General features: G+C 44.5%; 1 protein-coding gene and 1 pseudogene across 1 annotated transcript in view; one reads left to right on the forward strand and one right to left on the reverse strand.

Moving 5' to 3' along the window:
- The window catches only part of LOC138511205 (uncharacterized), a 761,242-nt gene that overhangs the window by 278,897 nt on the left and 463,936 nt on the right, over window positions 1-18,409 (reverse strand). The gene's annotated exons all lie outside the window — the stretch shown is intronic.
- The window catches only part of LOC138510660 (long-chain-fatty-acid--CoA ligase ACSBG2-like), a 502,504-nt pseudogene continuing 490,878 nt past the window's right edge, over window positions 6,784-18,409 (forward strand).

Below are 18,409 nucleotides of genomic sequence, written 5' to 3' on the forward strand. Positions count from 1 at the left end.
ACCTGGGCAAGCAGCGAGTCCTGGCAGCACCCTGCGCTTCTTTTACCTCGCCCATCTCCGGGTTTCACCGCAACCTGCAAGGGAGAAGGAACAAGGTCAGCATTAACAAAGCACTTACCTGGGCAAGCAGCGCTTCGATTGCTCATCACTCCGGAACATCACTGCAACCTGTACAAAGAAGAGAAGAGCACACAGGTTACACCAATAAACAGTGCAGCGCTCCGCGCAGCAATAACTCACCATTGTCTTCACCATCGGTGCGGCAACTCCGAGATCACAACCATCCCTGTGAAAACAAAAAGAGACATTGTTAGGGAACAGCGTAGTGGAGCAAGACGCTGAGAAGATAGAGAAAACCGAGGGAAAGAAAGAGACAGCATAAAGACGGAAAAGACATTATAACTCACCTAGAAGACAGCAAGCAGAGTGGGAGTCACAGCCGGTCTGGACCCGACATAAGGGCACACGGACCAGTGAAGCAACTAGGTCCACGGAACGCCCACACCAACCTCGCGCCCCTGCACAGAGACGCAGGACGGGGAGTTCAACGCACAAAAACCTAAGGTGAGCAATAACCCCAAGGGAGGGGATTTGGAGCAGAGGGAGGTGGGAGACCACCCATCACAGAACCATTATCTTAACCCTCCATTCTCCTGTTATAGGTGCTACCCAACGTCTGGCACATAACCAAGCAGAGAGGGGTCCAGGATAGCGCTTATATCTCCATCCAGTATCGTGTGGTGCCCCCGTGGATACCAGGTGAGCGTAACACTTAGTCAATGACAGTCGTTGCACCTTTACTTGAATGGCTGCTACTCTCTCCTCAAAGATGGCGATGCCAGACAAGACAACGTATTCAGTCTGGCACCTAGGAACAGTGCATTCTATGATGGCGGTAAGCAGGACTTTGGATAGTTGATGGAGATTATCAGATCCATCAGACGCTGGACGGTCACCTCTATGTGTCCCTCGGCCAGCTCCCGTGAGCGGGTGCGATCAGCCAGTCATCCAGGTATGGGTATACGTGAATACCCTGTAGACACAGATGGGCCGCAACTGGTGCCAGGCATTTTGTGAACACTTTGGGGGCCGACTGCAAACCGAAAGGTAGCGCCTTGAACTGGTAGTGCTGCCCCTGCACCACAAAGCGTAGAAAACGTTGATGCTTCCTGTGAATGGGGACGTGCAAGTAGGATCCTCCAGGTCCAACAACGTCAAGAAGTCTCCTTTTTCCATTTGGCCAGGCACGTGTTGCAACATGACCATCCTGTACTTTTGGGATTTTAGGTATTTGTTCAGACGCCGTAGGGCTAGGATGGGCCTCCAGCCCCATGTCTTCCTTCTGACCAGAAAGCATCTGGAATAGAATCCGGAGCCCTGAAGCCATTGGGGAATTTGCTCTATCGCCCTTTTTTTGCAGCACGGCCCCTACATCTTCAGGAGCTGAGGGATGTGCTGCTTCTGACGGCTAACAGGAGGGATCCGCAGACACCTGCGTTGACACTCCAGGGTGTGTCCTTGGGCGAGAGTGTCCAGCACCCATCTCTCGGTGGTGATATTTTTCCACTCGCTGGCAAACTTCATCAGCTGGCCTCCCACCATGGTGAACGAGTAGGTGCCCGACATCCTAGTCAGTTCAGGCTTGCATCGATGCCAGCATCCTGCCCTGCGTGCAACGGCAACGTTGTCCTCTGCTACCGTAGGCTTGGGAACGGCCTCTGTAGGCTTGCTGAGTTGTGAATCTGGAAGGCTGATGGAACCTTTTGAAGACCTGCTCGGCTTTCCCCTGGAGGACAAAAAGAAGAGCGGTGCTGCTGGAGGGTGCACAGGGAACGGGCCGTGTCCGTATCTTCTTTGATGGCCTGGAGGGGCTCGTCGACGACTTTCCCAAATAGATTATTTCCGTCAAAGGGCATGTCCAGCACCTTTGCTTGGACCTCCTGATGGGAATTTGTGGCCTTCATCCATCCTTGGCAACAAAGTCAGACACTGTTCCCCATTTGCTGGAACCCTGTGTCGGCGACGTCCAGTGCCACTGTGATGGCGTGATCAGACACTACCTCCCCTTCCTGGATGAGAGTGATTGCTTCCATCTTCTTATCGTCGGGGAGGAACTCCAGAATAGGTGCTAGATTGTACCACAACTCTGTCTCGTAACTGGCTAGGATCGCCAGTGTGTTGGCCGCCTTAGTAGTGGATGCCGCAATGTAAATCACCTTCTTTCCCATGGCATCCATGCTCTTCCCCTCGCTGTCCAGAGGGACTGAAGACGACGAGGACTGGTTGGCCGACCGTTTCCTCATGACCGCTGATACCACTGAATCCGGCGATGGCCGTGACCTCAGACACCCTGGTGCGGAGTCTGGCACCCGATATATCTTCTACAGCCTATCCCATTTGGTTGGAGCCATGCAAGGGTTCTTCATGAGGGCCAGGTCTTCTTCCCAAACGTCCAGAAGAGGCACTGCCATGATGTTCTTCCTCTAGGCCTTGCGCCTCTGGTACAAGAAGACCTTCTTCTTGATTTCCTCGGGCACTACAGGGAATAGCTCAGAGGCTCTGGAGATCATGGAGTGGAATGATCCCACCTCATCCGGTGCAGGCACCCTATGCGGGGCATCCAAATGTGGAGATTCACTGTCCGCTCCAATGATATCCTCATCATCATCCATTGTCGTGGCCGTCTCTATCCCAGTGTCTCGGTCTGCTGGGGGAGATGGGACCTGACATGGCAGAGGTTGAAATTAGGGCATTGCATGACACTTCCTCTTCGCTGGAGGCTGATTGGGGACCTTGGGGACCACAGGTGCCGGAACCGGAGGCATCCTCATCTTGATCTCTGACACCAAGGTGTGCAGGGTCGACAGAATATCCAAGGAAATGTCCCTCGACTGAGATGGCAGAACAGGAAAACTAGGCCCCTCTTCAATGTCCTCATGGACCGTGTGTAAGGACTCCTGGCCTTTGTGGTCCATGGACTAGACCTCCATAGCTTTGGCCATGGCCTGGGAGGGCTGTTTCAGGGTCTTGACCTAAGGGTCTTTAACCGGGGCAGGAGCCGGTTTACCCCTTCTGGTGTGCCAACAGACTTTGCCAAAGTCACTGCGACAGTGTGGCGCCTTGGGGTTAGGGACACCTTCTTTGCAGGATCAACGCCCTTAGCCGTTGTGGCAGTAGCAGTCTTCGACTCCATCCACGGCTTCTCAGATTTCTCACATATTTTATCTGGGGTAGATGACTTCCTCTTTGAAGAGGAGCTTGATTGCCAGCTGGCAATAGAGGCGGAAGGTGATGTTGATCACGCCCTATCCACCTTGGGACCCGCTTCCACGGCGAACCCGATGGACTCTGACTTGCTGCTCTTGGCCTTATCTTGGGCTCCCATGGGTGAGGTACCATCATAAGATTTAGAAGACCGCTCCCTGAATCGGCAGGTCCTGAGTGAGGCATGGCCCTGCTTGGAGCACGGGTCAGAGGCCTTGGCATTAAGCCACTCTGCCAGTCTACTGTGCCTGTCCTTGGCTGTCTTCTTGCATTATCCGAGGCATATCTCGCACTGAACCTCCTTGTGGTCCGGTTGCAGGCAGTAGAGACATTGCAAGTGCGTGTCTTCCACAAACACATTTCGTAGCCTGCATTTGGTGCAGGGCCTGAAGAGGGATCTTCCCTCCTTCTTCTCCTCCATCATGGTCGCAGGGCACGAAGTAGGCCTAATGGCCTTCTAGAATCTTCAACGATCTTCGACCTTGAGGGGCACTGAACTTCACCGACAATGGGTCCCCGCTGTCAGCAGCAGAAGCAAAGAGCACACAGGCTTCTTTAAAACGAAAATAGAACTTTTTCCATCAAAGATACGAAAAAACTTACAACTAGCTTGGAGAGCAAACTCGGGCACTCTGAAGCGTGCAGTAATAATCTGAAGATGGCTGCCAGAGGAGGGGCTTATGGAAAGGACTGTCATTGGATGGGGCAGTATGACCCAGAGGAGAGTGATTAGTTTAGAGGAAAAATACAATTTTTAAGTGAAACTGTTTTTTCTTGTACCGAGGATTCCCAGCCTGACAACGGGGAATATTCATGAGCATGGGAATCCATGCCAGAGCCCATGCTGGAGAAGGTGGTAATGCCACTTGCATTATTGCACATAGCACTGACACAACTACATTATCCAAATCATACAGGGAAGGAGGTGATTGCCGCATATATTGGAGAAACATGGTTCTGTTTTAACATGTCGAACATGTGGCCGAATTCATGATTAATTGTATGATATGTAAACAGTGTACTGCAGGTTATACCTTAAGAGTAGTGAGAGGAGCCGTACCTCGCCCAGTTGGTCCATTCCAACACTTCCACGTCTACTATGTCGACATGATCCAAGTCTGCCAGGGGTTCGGCTACATGATAGTGGTTGGGTGCTCATTTTCCCGTTGGATCGAAGCCAGTCCTTGTTCTCATCCTGACGCCCTTAGAGCAGCGAAATTCCTGGTCCAGGAAGTATTCCACAATGGGGCGTGTGTGAGGTCCTGCGGTCTGATAATGGCCCTCACTCCCCAATTAGATGTTTCAGCACATGACAACTTTGCAGGGAATCCAACATAAATTCTCCTGTGCCTATCACACACAAGAGAACGGCATGTGTGAACGCCTCAACGGCTTGCTCAAGGAAGCTAGAGCCAAGACTAAAAAGTGTTTAATCAAAAGTTGGCTGCATTGCCTACCCTTAGCACCATTCACGCCTCGCAACAAGCCCAGATCCGACCACCATTTAACCCCACACAAGGTGGTGACAGGACGGTGCATGCGACTTCCCATGGCTCCTCCCACTAGAGCAATTAAAGGAATGTAGCAAATGTATTGGGTCAGGAAATGTATGAATATATGACTTCCTTGAATGCTAGTGCATCTTATTTCTTGCCAGCTGCAAAGACACCAGGAAAGGCCTGAAGCTGGAGAAGAATACGACAGCGTTGAGAACAACAAGGACTTACTTAAGCTCTCACTCATATATCCAGGAGACCAGGTTCCCCTCAGAAATGTTTCCAGGTGGTTATGCCCTGGTTCACGGGTCCCCACACTGTTTAAGCAGTAACTGAAAGAGCTGTAAAGCTGATTGGAAAAAACGTTTGGAACCATTTAGGTGACATCAAGCCCTACAAAGCTGTGGCCTCACCTGGCACCGACATAGACAGGGCCAACGATCCTCAACAAGAAGAACAAAGGGACAATTCGAAACCAGAACTGCAGACCAGAGGATACCGAATGGTTACTCACTCAGATGCAGCAGAATTAGGGCAATGACTTCTTACACATCCAGAGTGAGGGCACAAATTGTCTGTTTGTTATGTTTCTTTCCGCACACATTCATCGTGAAAGTGGAAATGTTTTTATTGCATTTCTTCCATGCTGCCCACTGATCCCCAACCTGATACCTTCGAAGGCCAATTCGTCCAATTTATTAGTAGATCGAACAGGTCACGAGCACGCCAGCCTAATGTGTATTAGCATGTCTTCATAGGATATCCGGCCCAAGTTTACCCACAACTAGAAAGAGGAAACCCATCTGTCTTTGCAGTCCTCAGAGACCCTACAATTAAGGCTGTGTGGGAACAACTATTAATTTTTGCCATGACAGATTACATGATCAACAGGGCTTGAATTGCTACAACACTAACACAATAACACTTGTTTTTGCCCATTTCAGGCATGCAACTGATATCTTCAAGCTGTATGAGGATGCAAACAGCACAGGAAATGGAAGGGGTTATTAAAAACATGCTCATCTTGTCTTGTCTCTTATTTCCAAGTGGTGTTTGTGCAAGACTGTTTTGGCGAATATCCTTTGTATCTAGCGATGCCGCTGTATCCTCTACTAACATTACCACAACTTCAGCAGGTGGAACGACCATGTCAGGTGGACAGGGGAGCACTTTATGCACAGTAAGGAGAGTAAGCGTAGTACTGATTCAGACATGGGAGAAGTAGACCTATATCTCACTGACACTGCTCGAGTGTCTAACAATGTGTGGTACAAGCACATGACCAAAGTAGGTAAAAAAACCACTGGTTAGAGCTGCTATGTCTGTTCACTGATCCCCTATGCCATGGGGGCCACCGAAACATTTATAGCAACTGAATTACCAGCAGCAAGAGCATAATGCCTATCCATGGTTACAACCTTAGGAAGATTCCAAGGGAAAACAGCAACATTGAGATAGATGACTCAGGCAACCTTCCCCTATGAAGACATATAGATTCTTGACATGTTAAACAATTACTGCCAATTAGACCAGGCAATACAATACGTAACTGATGGCCCACAGGAAGGCGGGACAAAAACAATAAAATTGAAAGAATTAATATACCTGACGAGGGGGGTCAAGGAAATAGGAGGAGAATCAGGATGTTGGGAAAGACTGCAGATGCTTGTGTATGGAGAAGTATATACAGCAAAAGGATGGAAAGAAGGAGTAGTAGGAAGTAAAGCACAAACCATACTACAAGCACCAGTAAACACAGTACAAGGAGAAAACAACAAGTGCCTCAAAGAATGGATTGCGAGCACCAAGTTGCTCGCTTGAGTAGACAATGGAGCTGGACCAATGCCCATAATACCACTGAAGAAACCAGCATTATGTTACCAGAATGAAGGTGCAGTTAAGGTTGGAGATAACACAGAGTGTAGGTACACATAGAAGCATACAGCAATGAGTGTGTGGGTCCAAGGCATACGAGAAGCTGCAACCCAACTGGAGAGGAATTTGATTGTTGGTGCACATCAATATGCCAGCACTGATAGTGCCACAGAAGGACGTGAAGATAAACAACGTCCCTAAAATGGATACTAATAAGAGAAAGAAGATATCGATGGAAGAGGAAGAAAAAGGGAAGAAAAAAACCATCTGTAAAAGTGAGTAGAGTGAAAAGAGATGACTATTTCTCATCAGAATCAGACGCATCACTATGTACCCCCTGAACATCAGTTATTTAGCAGGACAGAGATGTTTTTCACGCCAGTAGTTCCAGCTGTCTAGCCATAAACAAACACGAAATGAGCCAGGATAAAGGAGTGTCCACTGTTCCCGACTGAGATGATTACATTCGACAAGCCATTCGACAATAACAGATATTGGGGGAAATGGGTATGGTGCAACCCTGAAGGAGACTGTAGCTATATGACCTGGAGTTTCGATGACCATCCAAATATGACACAATATGGAGGATTGGTCAGCATGTCGACCAGAGGGAGAACTGAAGAGAAGGTCCTAGGAATACTGCCCCTCATCCCCATGAACATGACGGCCCGAAGAGTCAAGAACGCACAAAGACTCTCACTATTCGGCGAGCCCCCAGGAGCACCAGTGACCGACACATATGCAGAAAGGTATGCTCTCAGACAGCCATTTAAACCTTATCCAGTAAATGTCTTTATGGATACAGGTGCTTCAACAGTAGTCATAGACCCAAATGCCTCGATGGATGATGTTGACTAAATGCCGAGAAGCCACTGTGCTGATGTCATTAGTGCCACCACGACATAGCCACGTTAGTCATGAAGCACACTCGCAACCGTGCACAATGATACACAAACACACACTTGAATGCTCTAAGAACATGCTTATAGAGTTCTGTAGATAGAGGACAGTGTAAGGAACTCATTGTGGCAACAGTAAAGACAGACACAAATGATCACAGTTCAGGGGTGTTTATTGAACTGTATGCATGGATGAGAAAAATGACTAATATAAACCTAAAACTAAGATGGGAGCAAGCTACAACCATCAAATAATAATAAGGCAGTCCTAGTGGTGTCTTGTCAAATAAAAAGGGCCTATTTAAAAAACACTATTGCCAATCCTTACCACTAAGTTACAAAAAGAGTGTGGGATAATGTGCATCAGAAAAGAAAGAAGTGTTCTCAAAATGATAAGTCAGGATGGTATAGTTGGGTCTCCCTTCCCCACATTTTATGCACGGGACAAGGCGGAACTCCTGAGCACAGCACACTCCTGGGCCTCTTCTGGAAGAGATTTGTTATTCCATTCAATGATACCAGAACCTTCAGGGGCCAAGTCTCTTTTCTACAAAGTCTCTTGCCTTAGAAGGCCTGCTGGATCAAAAACAACAAACAAACAAAAGTGCCTTCGGTGCTGTTGCACCTTGGGCGATTGCCCTTCACTCCTAGGATCTCCCTCCGCCGGGCTCTGATCCTCCTTGCAAAGTTGGCCTCCTTTCGTCGGGTACACTATGGCCTTTCAAATACAGCTTGTAACATTCAAGAGCCTTAATGTATTTTTAAACAACTATTCACTGTGGACAACCCTCCTCATCCGGGTTCACACTTGTCAACACAATGTTCACAGGTGTATTACTCTTCATCCCAACTCGCAGGCATCCCTCAACCAGGTTCACGTTTGGCAAATATACAGTTCTCTTTGCTTTATCTCAATGTGGGATTCACTCTCATTAGCTTTCTCCTTTGCATCCCTCCGTCAGGTTCACATAGTCATCTTTAACACAGTTCATGAATTTCTAACACAGCTCATAATGTGTACATTTTCATCAGAAAGTGTGGGTTCCCTTCTTCTAGCTTTCTTTCGGCATCCCTCTGTCAGGTTCACATTTGCCTTATTCCACAATATTCACAATCAAATCGGAAAGTGGGTTTCATTTCCCTGAGCTTTCTCTCGGCAATGGGTCAGTGACTTTTTGATTTACAAGGGATTTGATGTGACCCTTGTAGGGCCTCTCTAACATCTCATGCTGCCCTTTCCTAGGGCCTTCTGGTACTTGCAGTTTCACCACTAACGAAAAGGGCCAGCCATAGTGCTTCCAATGAGCACTCCTGCAGCACCTGACCACTCTGTCGCTGGTCCGTCACTGGGCTTTCCAAAAGTTTAAACACACATATCCTTTTGCTCACATAAAGTTGTCAATTGCAATCTTGGGCTCAACACAGTTTGGTTTGCTATTAGCTTTCTCTGACTCACCGGCTGTGCTGAACCCATTGGCTTTTCTTGCTCCTGGAGTCAAGGACGGTAACACGGTAGACAGCGTGCCGCCCCGCCTGTGTTATCAACTCAGGAGGCCCCCGTGTACTGTTGACACTAATCAGACCACACGCCAGCTGTGCTCCCCGGTCTTGTGATTGCCTTTTCGGAGGCTTCGAAGGTCTGAGTTGAAAGGGAAAGGGTAAATTCCCTCCTCCTCGTCCTTTCACGTCTCAGCGTCTTTCTCCTCCGCTTGAACTGCCGTTCCGGAATAGCTGTTTCCTTGTGCATTTGGCCTTGCTTGAAGTGTGCTCTCGTGCTCCGCCTTTTATCCCTGTGGGGAAGGTAAAGGCTGTCATGTGTGTGTGGTTACTGTCAATTGCCTGACTCTGCTTGACTCTTGTATTGGGACATGTCAGGTAAACAGCTCTGGTGTTCGTCCATAGTCTTTCTCTGTGTAAGAAAGTGTTTTTGTCGGTAAAGGGGGGATATATCTTCTAAATAGCCTACATTGTAGGAGGGGGAAAAGGTGTTACAGGAAATGGGGTACTGAGTCTCGCCCGTCAGCATTCCACTCTCACTCCCTGAAGACCCCCCATCCAGGTGATCCTCCCCCACTGGTCCACCACCATGAACTGGATCCAATTGTGATGGCCGTGTCCTGGCTACCTGGATGACAGATCCCCAGGGACTAGTAAGTGAGACACCTTCAGGTTTCTCACAAAAGATACATATACATACTGTTAAAAGCTTTCATTAATTTTCTCATAAGTCAAAGGCAGAAACGCTGAACGCAAGGCAACCAAGAGATGCAGAGCAAGTTTGCAGATGCTGATGACAACTAATCCTATGGAACTACAGGATCACATAAGGAGCCTGGCAGGACCACATACGACTAACCTGTAGGAAATATAGTATAATATAGGTGTGCATAAATCCTAGTATAAGTATAAGAAGATCACATAAGGCCTAAAACTGCAGGAGAGACAAAGAAAAGCAGTCACAGGCTGCACAGAGCAGGAAGGCCATGTTACGCTCACCTGGCTCCCACGGGGGCATCGATCGGACCCGGACAGCTGCGACTTCCTCCAACGTGAAGTGTAGTGCAGAGATGTCAGACTGGACTGGACCGCCTAGTCTCGTCTGCTTGACCCGTAGAAGTATTCTCCTGCAAGTGGAGAAAGGGATTTAGCCACCCGTGGATTTTTGTAATGGCACCCCACTGTTCTCACCATTAATCACCACCAATATTCACTTTCAGTAAGCTCACCTTATTTTTGTAAATGATGAGCTCTCCATCCTGCGTGGAATGCAGGGGCGCGTAGATACCAGTTACTTCACTGGTTTGAAGGCGTTGGAAGAGTTCCGGATGAATATTGACTCCGAGGGTCCAGGCGAGAACCCGTAAGTATAAAGTTCAAAGAGTTCAATATGTCCGATGTTCACTCTTGTACCTTCTTTTCTTGTGTTGCAGCTTGATCCAAGGGAAGATTGTCTTGTGGCAGCTGATCGTGTTCAGGTAAGAGTCTGTATTACCCAACACTGTCCGGCAAAAGATGCGTGTGTTTAAATTGCTGGTTTCACTCTCCTTACAGGTGCGACGTAAGAAGTTGCGGTTTGTTACGGAATAATGCCTCTGGTTGTTAATCAGGTAAGTCTATGGTGGAGAGGTTGTATTTGTTGGCTCACCTTATGTTTCTTTTGTCCCCTAAATGGTGGAATTCGGTGGAGAAAATGATGGAGGCTGCACCGGATCGAAAAATGCTGTGAGGACTGGTGAGTATGGCGCAGCGCAGCAGCTGGCGATGCGGCGCGTGTAGAATAATGTCCTTTTCAAGTTCGAAGACGTGATGGATCCGTAATTCAGGTAAGGATTGAAATAATATCTGTTTTCTAACCTTCCTTCTTCTTTCTTCTATTGCTAGGAGCTCTGGATTCAAGACGGGGGTGGCTGAAGACTGGATGCTGACTGCAGGCACGGTGAGCGTTACGCTGCTGGATGCAGAATAACGCAAAGCATGTGCTGCTGTTCGGGCGTGGTTTAAATAGCCTCCAAAGTAGTTCCAGGTAAGAAGTCCCTAGAACCACACCCGAGTAAAAAATAGTCCCTGTAGTAAAATAGTCCCATCCAGGCCTCACGTTGGCTTGGATTCATTTGCAGCATGGTCTGCATGAGGTAAGTAATGTCTATGAGCCTGGCGCCTATGGTGCCAGGACTGATTTCTATTATGAGCCTGGCGCCTAAGGCAGGCTCATAATAGACAGCCCCCAGCCGTGGCTGCTGAGGTTTTATTAAATATCTGGATGCCTGCTCCCGGGGCTGATGGGCTTGATCCGGATGTCCGGGGGTAGGCATCATGAAACGCCAGAGCTCCCAGCCAAGATCAGAGACAAGCAGCACATTCCAAACCTAAAACGACCATCTGCAGAAAAACAGAATAAATCCTCATAATTGCAGACCAGAAGAGCTCGATTTCATGGTCCTCAACAACATGATGCGGCCGAGCTAGACAATGGTCATTCACCCACGGTTGGATGACAAACAGTTCTCAGCAACACAGACATGAAGTGAAGGTGCACAGAGTGCTGAGAACCGGGCTGGGTCCCAGGCCTGGGGAGACCAGTTGCAGCCAATCAGGGGACAGAAATCGTGGGGTGGATGGCAGGGGGTAAGGGCCAATGGTAAGCCTGCGACCCTGCAACAATGTAATATATGGTTTCATGGGGAATGGGAAGGTCAGCCACCTGACATGAAAGGGCCAATTGAGTAAGATCTATAAGGGCAATCTATAGTGTATACCACTACGAACACACAACAAAAAAGTTTGATATGTTATTCGGGGAGGGACCTGGTGTGGAAATGGTGACTCTGGAGATTGTTGAATGTCCTGTATTATCCCTGCCGGTTTTTGTAATAAACGACTGTTCGAAGTTACCCTTGGCTGAGTCCTCCGTTTGTTCTGGGGTAAGGGTTGTTGGGCCCTTGGGAGCTGAATGGGTGACCTCGTAGTAACCCCCAGACTGCTGGCATACCAGACCTCACCAACACTTAATAACAACACACTTCAAACAAACCTACTAACACAGTAATCGTTTTTTAAAATCCTGTATGGATTTTTTTCCCAATCACCCAATGATTATTTAATGTTAATACAACAACAGTGTATCATACACTTATGTTGTACCAAACATAGTACATAGAATGTACTGTTTATGAGGGTCAGCTTCATTACTATATTTAACTAAGTAACCATACCAAGTATAAACAAATAACTATTTCATAAGCACTATCCTCAATTGTACTACAATCAGACATGCCATCTGCAAACATCTTTTTCACCTATAAATACAGCTCCATATCATTTTTATTCCATTCATCCACCCTTTCCAAGTCCTCTTTCGGCCATCAAATAACCTCAAATGTGTTTTCAAAGCTGCTCGTTCATGGCGTTGTCTGCTGACCACTGCAGTATCTGCAGAGTGGGTGGCTCCCGTGCCCACTTTTTTCACCTATAAAGACAGCTCCATATCATCTTTATGCCACCCCCACCCTTTCCAGCCCTCTATCGACCACCAAATTATCCAAAAAGCTTTTCCCAGACTTTTTTCCCACCGTGCTATCTGCGGACAGTTGCGGATCCAACATGTCGACTGTTTCTAAAAATATGACACATCACAATGCCTCTGATTGTTCCAGAGGGCTGTCCGTGGATTGAATAGGGAAGTGAGTCCACAGACCGGACCCAGATATCACAAATAGTGTTTCCCTACTTTTTGGCATTTTTGTTAAAAAAAATACTCAACGGGTTAACACCAAATTTACAAAAGCTTGCTTTTTGGCCTAAGCCGCTGCTCCTGCGGCAAATTTGGTGAAAACCCATCCAGCGGTTTGGGCTGTCGGCATGAACAAATTTTCTTTCCATTGCATCTATGAGGCTTGCCACTAATTCTGGAACCCTCTATAACTTTGCCCCCTGGACAAAATCGCAGTAGCATTCCAAGGGGGCCATATACTTGTTTTACAAAGTTTGGTGCGGATCCGTCCGGGTGCGGGGGTGAAAAGTTATAAGCTGCCCAAAAAGTGCTCTTTCTATGAGTTGAGCAACTTAACCATAACTACAGAACGGTTACCATAGGCCCTGTAATATATATATATATATATATATATATATATATATTTTAAAGGCTAGCCGGAGAAATTATTGTTTCTCATAGTTAATGAAATTGCAATGCATGCCAATTATTTGATATGCTATATCTAATAAATAAATAAAAACAAAAGTATTTACCTTGCTGGTGGATAAGATGGCATTGTTTAAATTGGCCACTCTCCTGAAATGTCTTTATGCTTTACAGATCTAAACCTAGGATTCTTCTCCGTTACTAGTTTCAAAGAGGGTACGTCCTAATGTGGAAGCTGCTAAAGGCCATGGGGGCGACCAGAATTGCATTGAGAAAACTACACAGACCTGCATCAATGGGAGGCATTGGTTTACCAAACATAAGTAAGTATTACTGGGCATCTCATTTTTATTTTTTTTATTTATAGTTTATTTGGTTAGTTAAAACTCATCAAAAAAATCCTTTACAAATATCACATAATTAAATAGTTTTACAATATTAAAAAATTCATATGAAATTCATAAACATTAACATTTGCATTAGTTTACACAAGCATCATATGCCTAATAATAATGATTATCCTAAAAACAAAACTAGTTATTTATCATACATTATGATGACACCCCTAATACACTGTAAAAAATACATATGCCATTTCCCCAAAAAGCCTTTTTTGTCACATATATTTTTAAAACTCTCTTCCTTAACCACGTTCTGGCAACAAGATGTAAACAGGACTTCTTCTCTTCCTATATTCCTACAGAGGTATTTGATGTTCATTGCTGTTATTTTTCTTAAGCTTGTACACATACTTTCCTTTAGCACCTTGTATATTTCATCCCAATATTTTGCCTTTCCATTTATACTTAATTACATTTGCTTTCATTCTCTATTTGCAGATGTTCCCATTCCAATAATATCCTTTTCCATACATAAAACGTGGCTCCCACATACACAATGGGTTCTGCCATATAAATTGTAGACCAACACTGGTCAGACAGAATCATTCTATTGTCCGAAATCAAATCCTGGTACCCAGCACAGTACCATTCCAACAATTAACAAGTTAACAAGTGTCTTACGGTCTCACGCTCCATGTTACACAATCTACACATCCTTTTTTCCAAGGGAATACCACTCCATGATCCCACATATTCATAGCAAGGCAACATGTTAAATCTTAACAGCAATATAAACCTGCTATATTCCTGATGTTAGTCCATATATAGTTACGTAGTTTATGAGAAACCATCCCTTGTAAGCAGGATGTTGCAAATCTTCTTTTATTTGCTAGACTATGCAGATTATTGATTAGGTCCCATTGGGCAGCTTTATTTTAAAGTGAATTGCACAAACTCTTTATATTCTCACATTCTTTAGGTAATTGTACATTTATCTCCTCAAGAAAATTGAGAGAGGTATTTGTTAAATCATTCAAAGCTTCATTCTTTACATCTTTATTAATGGCTTGTTTTCCCAATCTCATTCATTATACTTTCTTCCTTGTTGACCTCTAAAGTCATTTTTATATATAGTTTATAACATCTTACTTTCCATAATGTCATCAAGGATGTAAGTCCCAATTCACACCTAATAGACTCAATGGGTGTAGCTTTAGCTAATCTCAATGCTAGATTCCATATCTTCCCTCTAATTTTTCTAGATTTCTAGTAAATCTGGATGTCACCATTTCTAAAGCATATAAGGCCCCAGGTATTATACAAGCCCTATATTTCTCCAACATACCTTCAACCGAATGCCCCCCCCCCCTTTAGTGGCTATAAAGTTTCTCATGACCTTCCACTTTTTAAAAATCTTTTTCTCTATTACATCCATATAGTAATCTCTGGGGGAGTTGTTCCTAATTGACATCCCAAATAAGGATAAGTCTCTACAACCTCTATATCTTTCATGTCCATTTTCCATCTATATTTAGACGTTTTCTTCTTTCCATCTTTTTCACCAAATATCAATCTTTGTCTTCCCCACATTGATGCTTAGATTGTCGTCTTTTGCATACCTGTTTAGTTCATTTAACAGCCTCTTGAGTCCTATCAGAGTTTTATCCATTATAATAGTGTCTTCCGCATATGACATCCAGCAGATGGGAATATCTCCAATCTTAGGAGGAAAATTATTGATATTCTTGAAACATTCTCCCATGTCAGACAAATAAAGATTGTATAATGTGGGCGAAGTCAGGCACCCCTGTTTGAGGCCTACATTCGTTTCGATGGGAGACGATCTTACCACACCCTTGTTTACACACATAACTACTGACGGGTCCCTATAGAAAGTGTAGCACTATGGGGCTTATTTTCCATCTTTCTAATTCACCCCACAATCTTGTTCTGTCTACACAATCAAAAGCCCTAGAGAACTCTATAAAGCAGGCATATCATTTAGTCTTTTGTTATTTGCCTCAGAAGTCACATAGTTCAATATAATCATATTGTCAATTGTGCTAAACGCTTCTCTAAACCCTGTTTGCAGAGGCGGGATGAGCTTATTATCCCTACTCCATGCATTTATAATATACGAAAAGCAGTGAGCAGAAGATTTTGCAACTGGAGTCTGCCATTGCTAAAAGTCTGTAGAATTTTGGGCAAGTTCTTCTCTCTTTTTTTATATATAGGGATAAAGATGACCTCTCTCCAGCTGACTGGTATCTTCCCACTTCTCCAGACCCAAGTATGTAATTCCAGCAAAATAGTAACCCATTTTACTGGATTTTGTTTAAGTACTACATTAGCCAGCATGTCCGGTCCCGGGGCTCTTGAAGCTTTCATATTTTTAATGATCTTTAATATGTCAGCTAAACCAAAGGGAAGATCATTTCATTTACAGTCCATTTTATCTCTATTAGTGGTGTGGACTTGTCTTCCGAGAAATAGAGGGTGGTTATAAATTCTATCTACTCTTCTAATGGTATAATATTAACCTCAGTTCATCCTCTACGGTCATATACTGCCGATAAAAGTACCAAAACATTTTTGCATTGTGGGTCCTACAAAGCTTAAATACCATTTCCCAGTTTACGTTATGAAGGTTATACTCATACCTTATGAGCCAGTTCTTAAATATCATATGTATCCTAGATATACTTTTATTACAAGTCTTCTCATCAATGTCTGCATCTCTCTTCAGTCTTTTTATATCACTCTTAACCTCTTTCTTATTTCTTCTATCTGACAATCATAGGGATTTTTATGTTTTCCCGCATCCTTTTATTAATGGAGATTCTGCTGTCTGTCATCTTTATCACCCCCAGGGGGGCACCTATAACCTTTCTTCCATTAATAGCCAATTCTTGCCCACTTATATGTAGAATATTAAACATTTAATCAAATTTTAACAAGTTAGTTTCTGACCAGCATATCCTATTTCCGCCCCTATTCATTTGGATATTCAAACCTTCCCCATTATTACTTCTCCTCAACCAGTTAACGTACCATGTACATTTAAGTATTGATCGATCACTATGGGTGGTTGGCATATGGTCGAATCCCTAATCACTTTACTTAGACCAATATTTACAAACACATAATCCAGCCAATAAAATACCTTTCCATTAGTCCATGTCGGATAATAGCCTCCCTCAATTCCAGGTTCCAAAAACTGTAGTCCCTTGCTGAGTAACATATTGAGCCAGGAGATTCCATTTCTAATTTGTGGATGGTAGTTTTGCTTAGCACAAATATGTTCTGAGTCCCCTAGAGATGGTAATTCATAATCCCCACACAATATCTCCCATTCTTCGACCTTTATCTTGGCCAGATCACAATAAGAGTTGAAATCCCCCATTAATATTACATTAGCTTTTGGAGATTCGATATGCCAACCCTCCAAAGTGTCTACAATAATCTTTCCAACCTCCATTTGGTTAACCCCCAGCAGGCAATAATAAACATGGATCAGTAGCAATTCCTCTTCGAAAGTAAAATTGCCAATCAATACACTGTCTGAAACACCAAACCTGTCATATCACCTGATTCTTAAGGGGTTCTTTGCTCCCACACATAATCCCCATTTTGGTCTCCCTCTAGAGGCCATAATTTCTGGCTTTGTAAGGATATTAAACCATCCATAAGGATAGAGCCTAAGACCCAGGTTTACTGCAGGACGAAGATGTCACGATTTTTTAAAACAGCAGTACTCTCTTTGTGTAGTAGTGATCTAAAACCCATGCTATTCCAAGACAAAATATTTAGAACAGAGACTTCCTCCTCCTCTCAACCTTCTAGACGGTAATGTTAATCTGGGAACCATTTAATCATGCCTCTACTGCCCGACTGGTCGATCTCCGTCCTAGCGTTTTTCTCCTTAAGACTTTTTACATTATTACATACAATTATTTCCAGATCGTTATTGCACAACTCTCTAAAATGTTCTTTTATCAGTCCCACAATAACTGCTGTTCGAATTGTATTATCGACCAATTCTCCCAACTTCCAGCTGCTGGTAAAATTACCCTATCAATGTCAGAGGTTTTTATACACTGTAGCTTAGGAACAGAATGTAGACGATTAAGCAGCCAGCAACGGTTTAAATAAGGGCTATCCTCTTTGGGGACTTCTCTATAATTTTAATACTCCTACCACTATTACTAAATTCTTGATCTCGTACCCCTTTCATTTCCCAGCTTTTGTTCTCCTTCACATAGTTACTCCTACTCATCACCAATCTCTCAATTTCTCCTTTATATATCTCTCTATCCCTCTTATTTAGGTCTATCCTTTCCATATTTATTTTTACATTGATGAATCTTATTCCTGCCTCAATATCATCTGATTGTTTGATATTGTCTATTCTGTCTCCATCTGAAACTACCTCAATTTCATCACTATCGGGAGCCCCTGTATCAGGTAAATCCCTATCGATTACCTCCCTACTTCCTCTATCCTCTTCATTGCCCTTAAGCCATTCTCTAAGGCTCCCCTCTTTGTTTAACCTCTTCTTACCATCTGGGTTCAACTCATATCTGTTGGCAACCTCAATACACTCCATACAATTTGTCATAGTATCTGCTAAGGCAATACAATTCTTTTTAACTGATATCTTCTTTTTATTGCTGCCAGACTTATTTTTGTTACCCTTCTTGTAGTTTCTTTTTCAATGAGTTCGTCTTTTCTGTCCCTGTGAATTAGTTATTTCTTCTTCCCCATCCACCACTATGATCCTACTACATTCTAGTTCAATTTCAATGCTATGGGACCTTTGAAATTCTACCCCCTCTTCAGGGATCTCTACTTGCTTCTTATTAACCAACATACAAAGGTCACTTAATTAATTTCCCC

This window comes from Ambystoma mexicanum, chromosome 6p (assembly GCF_040938575.1).
Source record: "Ambystoma mexicanum isolate Mex_15411 chromosome 6p, UKY_AmexF1_1, whole genome shotgun sequence".
Classification (NCBI taxonomy): domain Eukaryota; kingdom Metazoa; phylum Chordata; class Amphibia; order Caudata; family Ambystomatidae; genus Ambystoma; species Ambystoma mexicanum.